Genomic DNA, 5,833 nt, shown 5'->3' on the forward strand with positions numbered 1-5,833 from the left:
GTCTTAATCATTATCATAATGTTTTTATCATTTATTTTTGTAAATATTTTGTTTATGATTGTCATTTTTTTTTTCAGTTTATGTGTTGATTAGACCCCTCTAATAAAAATTATGGATATTTATGAGATGATCGAGGTAAACAATAGCAACAATTTTTTTTTTTTTTTAAAAATTGATGCAGTGGCAACAAATTAGAAAATCATCTTTTGCCACTTTTTAAAATGATTTATTAGTATAAATTGTCACACTTTAAAATGTATTTTTAATGTTAATAAATAAATTAGCTTAAAATAATATATTAAAATCTAAAGGATAAGCAAAGTATAATTTAAAGTATAAAATAAAGCCAAAGTTGTACATGTTTGCAAAGTGATGGAGCACTGTAATAGTCTTAGTGCATCCAAATAAATGCATCATTTAACTGATTATTTCTTTCTTATCTCACACTAAAGGTTCAATACTGCAGATATATATAAAGTATTAGTAATAACATTGGTACTGCTAAATGTGTATATAACTAATTATTTATTGATTTAGGATCAAAGAGTGCCCTATATGATCTTCCAGATATATTAATTATATTATTTAATATAATAATATTTTTGGTAACATTATTGTTTGCAAGTTCTCCGTATTTTTTTTTTATATATTTATAATACCGTGTAGAAAAGACATTAATTAATTAGGTAATAACATAATAGCATAATTGGTAATATTATGTATGGTATTACCATGTAGAATTTTTGAATGTTTATCACCAACTAATTTAATACAACTTATTTTGTAAGCAAATGTAAAGTAGAAATCAACTAAAATCTTAGTAATATTGTTTCCATATTCAATGCTCTCACGTAACATAATACCCTATATAACAAATTTAAACAATTTATAATATAGCCAATTCATCATATATGTATGTTACAACCTCATGGTCAAATCTATACTATAATTAAAAACAAAATCATATTTACTTGATTTCATGTCCAAACAATAGTAAATAGTAAAGGTAAATTAAAAAAAATGAAAAAAATGAACATAAATATTTCACAATAATATTCTACATTATCAATTAAAAATGTAATGGAAATTAGGTAAATTGGAAAAAGAAATGAATATTAATAATTTACTGAAAATTAAAAATGAAAAAAAAAAAGGAATTGAAGTTAGGTTAATTGGAAAAGGAAATGAATATTAATAATTGACTGAAAATAAAAATGATTCATAATTGACTAAAATGGAAAAGGAAATGGTAAGATCATTGCATTTTAATTTTTCACAATAATATTATACCGTATAATACATCAAATCACAATTATGTCATAAATCTTTCACAATTTTAAACAATGAAATGAAAATTAAAAATAGAACAAAAATATTTTAATAATAATATTCTACATCATCAAGTAAAAGTAAATTAAAAATGAAAAGGAAATATTTAAATAATAATATTCTACATCATCAATAGTAAATGCATATTTTAAACAATAGTAAAGGTAAATTAAAAATGAAACTGGAATATTTCAATAATAATATTCTACATCATCAATTATAAATGGAACGAAAATTAGGTAAAAATATCACTGCATCTAATATTCTAATTGACTAATTGAATGAAAATTAAAAAAAAAAAAGAATAATTGGCTGAAAATGAATATGACATTACAAATTGACTGAAAATATAAAAAAAAATGAATACTAATAGTTGGCTGCAAATAAAAAATGATCCATAATTGATTAATATGAAAAAAATAAATGGTTAGATCATTGCATTTTAATTAAAAATGGAACGGAAACTAAAATATGACGGAAATATTTCAATAATAATTCTACATCATGAATAGTAAATGCATATTTTAAACAATATTAAAGATAAATTAAAAATGGAACGTAAATATTTCAATAATAATATTATACATCATCAATTAAAAATTGAACAAAAATTAGGTAAAAATATCACTGCATATGATATTCTAATTGACTAATTGACTAAAAATATAAAAGAATAATTTGCTGAAAATGAATTTGATATTACTAATTGACTTAAAATATAAAAGGATCGCTAATTGACTAATACTCTACCATTATATATTTTCACCCGAGTCACCTATCCTGAAAGACTGAAGGTGTTAGCTCTATACGATGATGGACAGGATTGCGTTGCTACAACCCGATGTCATCTACAAATAGGTTTCAATAATGTGTAAATACAATCGTTGATATTATGTTTTTTTTAAATGGCAAAATTGCTATATATCTAGACAAAAATATATATATTCCATACAAATGAATTAAGATAACAATTTATTCCTATAACTGAGTTGCTAGAGAACGAACACATTTACCTAATTTATAAAAAATAAATACTAAACAATGATAAATAAAATCTCTAAAGTTACAGCATCGCATGCGTACATTTACACATAAGCTATTAATTTGAGCAATTATTTGCTCAAATCTAAACAATGATAACATCAAAACACATAAATAATTCAAAACATATCTTCCATTGCACTGTATAATATTTAATGTTCTAATTTAAATAATTATATATCAATTCAAATATTTTTAATATATTATAACAAATCTATCGCACGGGCGAAAATACTAGTTAAACAAAAGAGACCATGTCTTCTTCGCTCAGATCTGATCTGTCCCTCTCACTCTCCGCTCTCACACTCCATCTCCCTCTCACTCTCCCTCCCCCTCCCCCTCTCACTCTCCCTCCCCATCTCACTCTCCGACTTCTTCGGCAAGCGATCACGAGTGTGGATGTGAACCTCAGGCTCAGGAGCTAACTAGGGCTCAGAGGAAGGGTGTTCGCAGAAAGAAGACGAAGGAAGCTGCTTCCTGCCGCCAAAAAATCAACGGGCAATTATTGCCTAATGCAAGCATATAGGTGCGGTAATCACAGACAAGCATCCTCCAGGTGTTCGAGAAAATGCCCAAACGCCAGGTAACCGTCAAACATATTCCATTTTGTTTATATATCCATTACCCAATAACCATATTAGGTTCGAAATCATCTCTCCTAACGATTATTGTTCCATTAATTACTTCAAAATTGTTTCTTTTTTCATTCGCAAATAACGTTATACTCTGCACACAAACTGTCTTCTTCTGATTTCAAGTTATTGTACTTATGGTGTGAAGAAGCAGCATGGTCTACAAAACAAAATATGGTAAAACAAAGAAGTTAGGCGGTGATAGTTCAATGTTATCTGGCATGGCAAATAGTGATGCTGGTTCAGGACCATTCAACAATGCAACCTCTAAGGAGTCTTAGTAGTCATGGGTGTTTTAGGAGACTAATGGCTCCGAGGAGAGTTCCAAATTGGCACCTGATGATCACTCCACCCTATTTACATTTGAAACTTCATATTAACATTGAAACAATATCCTTGCCTCTTTTAATTAGGTGTTGTCTTCTTACAGCTTTGCAAACTTCTAAGCGTTGAGGAGCACCCAATTGTTCAAAAATTGAGTGGGTTATTTGGAGCTGCACTTTACATAACTTCTCTTTCATATGGACATTGTAAGTAACACTTAGCTAGATCATATCCTGTTGTTTGTCAGAGCTTGATTAGATATAGAGATAAAGATTTTTCTCCCTTGTTATGCCTTTATCTAAATGGCTGCTTTATTTTTGATGATTTATAGCTCTTATCATGGAACTTATAGAGTTTCTGTTCTCTCATATTTCAAAATTGTATACATATTTTAGAAGTTTGGTGATAGTGAATGTTTGTTTATCTTGATTTCTAAGTTTTCTTAGTCTGCTGAAATTTATCTTGTGGAAATATACTTTTGGAACTCTGTGTGGAATTTCTACAATTCAATCACTCTTCTTTAATTGGTTTTGCTCCTCACATTCTTTTCTATTCTTCATAAAACACTGGACACTAGTTTTTTGTGCTGTCACTTGATGTAATGAATCCTATAGATCATTCCTGTTCTTATATCCTACACGCAACCAATTCAAATCCCTACCAATGCAAATTCATAGATTTAGTTCGAATTTAATTCCATGTTTTCTTTGTTTCAATTTTTTTTCCTTTCCGAAGCAACTGAGAAGAAGGTTGTGGGAATACTGGAATACTTGTTTTTAGTATTAAATAGTGGAGAAGGTGCACCAAATCAGTGCTTAGTACAGGATAACAGAAAAATAACAGAAAATTGGGGAAAGCTATGCAATTGCCTATCCCTCCTAAGGGGAAGAAAAGGGCTAGGATAGCAAGGGAGAAACTGCTTGCCAGTGATCTGTATATTCTTGAAAGGTTAATTGATATTAAAGATACTATTTTGTGTGAGATGAAAGTAGTGAACACATCAAATAACACTCAAATAGATGAAAGGAGGGGCTTCACTTAGCCAACTCTTGCTTATATGCTTTTCTTCTTAGTGTATTAATGGTGAGCAGTTTCTATGAATTTCAGTATATAGAAAGATGTGGATGGTACTTACCGGTTCAAGGCTCGTTGGTATATTATTTCAGAAGAAACTGCTACAGGAAGACAACCACATAACTTAAGAAGAGAGTTCTACCGAACGAATGACTTCACGGATGCTGAGGTAATTTTCTTCAACACTTGCTCTGGTGGGTGTTTGTAATTGTTTTCCTAATTTTCTTTTGTTTCTCCTGACTTTTGTTTTCAGATTACTTTTTGTATCTTGTTTTCCATTGCGTACTTGTTATCATGAACGAAGATCATTGAGCCATTGATGAATTTCATGCATTTATTTATTATTTTTAAGATTAAGATTTTGTTATGATGATTTAGATGTGACAATTGATAATTCACCAAAATAGAAGCCAAATCCAAGAGCATTGAGCATTTTAAGTAGAATATCTTTTATGGAATAAAAAATGCATCATGTATCAACATTGTCTTCTAATTATTCTCTTTTGTAGATGAAATCTATCATCAGACATTGCAAACAAGAAATGCTTTGCTATGAACATTACAAAATCTTCAGTTTGCTTTCTGTGAATGCTTCAAGCTGAACATAATGAATCAATTGCTAATGTAGTTCTATTTGTATGGCGTGAAACAACTCTTCCTGGACACACAACTTTTCTCTGTACATACAGATTCTGTACTTCCTTTCTTCCAAAAACAATAGGCTGATGTACACACAGAATAGTTATATTGCAATTTCTATTATCATTATATGATATGATTATTATTATTCTTAAACATAAAATTTTTGTTTAATCATATACGATAGTAACATAAAATTTTTGTTTAATCATAGTAGATGTCACCCTTCTCCTTACTCTGTTACAAATATTGATAGATAATTTGATGAATTCTAAGAAATTGTATGTCAAGATTATACTAAAACATTTTGGGATTTTATTCACAGTTAATCGGCAGAGGCTTGCGAGTTCCAAAGTTGGAAGTGAGATTATAAGCAGGGGTTTGACTTTTTGAGCGCCACCACTATTCTTGCAAGACTTGAGGCAAAATTAGTTCAAGATAAATTACTATGACTATTTGTTATAATTAGTTTCTTTGTTTTTAGTCTTTACAAAGTTGTATGAAACATTTCATTTTGCTAGTGATGATGAAGTCTTTTAATATATTGATCGAGTTTATTTTGATTGCATTATGGTACAATTTTTAATTTTTACTAATACAATATCTATAGTTACAACATCGATTAGTGAGAATAAAATGTATTACAAAAATTAATATTTAAAGAGAAGCAACAATGTATACAAAATTAGAAAAATAATATTTGGTACTAAATTATAATTATAATTTTTAATAATGGGCAAAATTTAATATAATGAGGAAAAATTTTGTTAGTAAATAGTAATATTAATGACGGG

At 28.6% G+C, this 5,833-nt stretch overlaps 1 long non-coding RNA gene across 1 annotated transcript; it reads left to right on the forward strand.

Annotated features, from left to right (window-relative positions):
- Positions 1–2,661: 2,661 nt before the first annotated feature.
- On the forward strand, positions 2,662–5,602 carry LOC109164949. Its single transcript, XR_002051451.1, has 4 exons — positions 2,662–2,953; positions 3,433–3,532; positions 4,434–4,569; positions 5,365–5,602. It is a non-coding gene; the product is annotated as an uncharacterized LOC109164949 (long non-coding RNA).
- The last annotated feature ends 231 nt before the right edge of the window (positions 5,603–5,833 follow it).

This window comes from Ipomoea nil, unplaced genomic scaffold, assembly GCF_001879475.1.
Source record: "Ipomoea nil cultivar Tokyo-kokei standard unplaced genomic scaffold, Asagao_1.1 scaffold3069, whole genome shotgun sequence".
NCBI classification, from domain to species: domain Eukaryota; kingdom Viridiplantae; phylum Streptophyta; class Magnoliopsida; order Solanales; family Convolvulaceae; genus Ipomoea; species Ipomoea nil.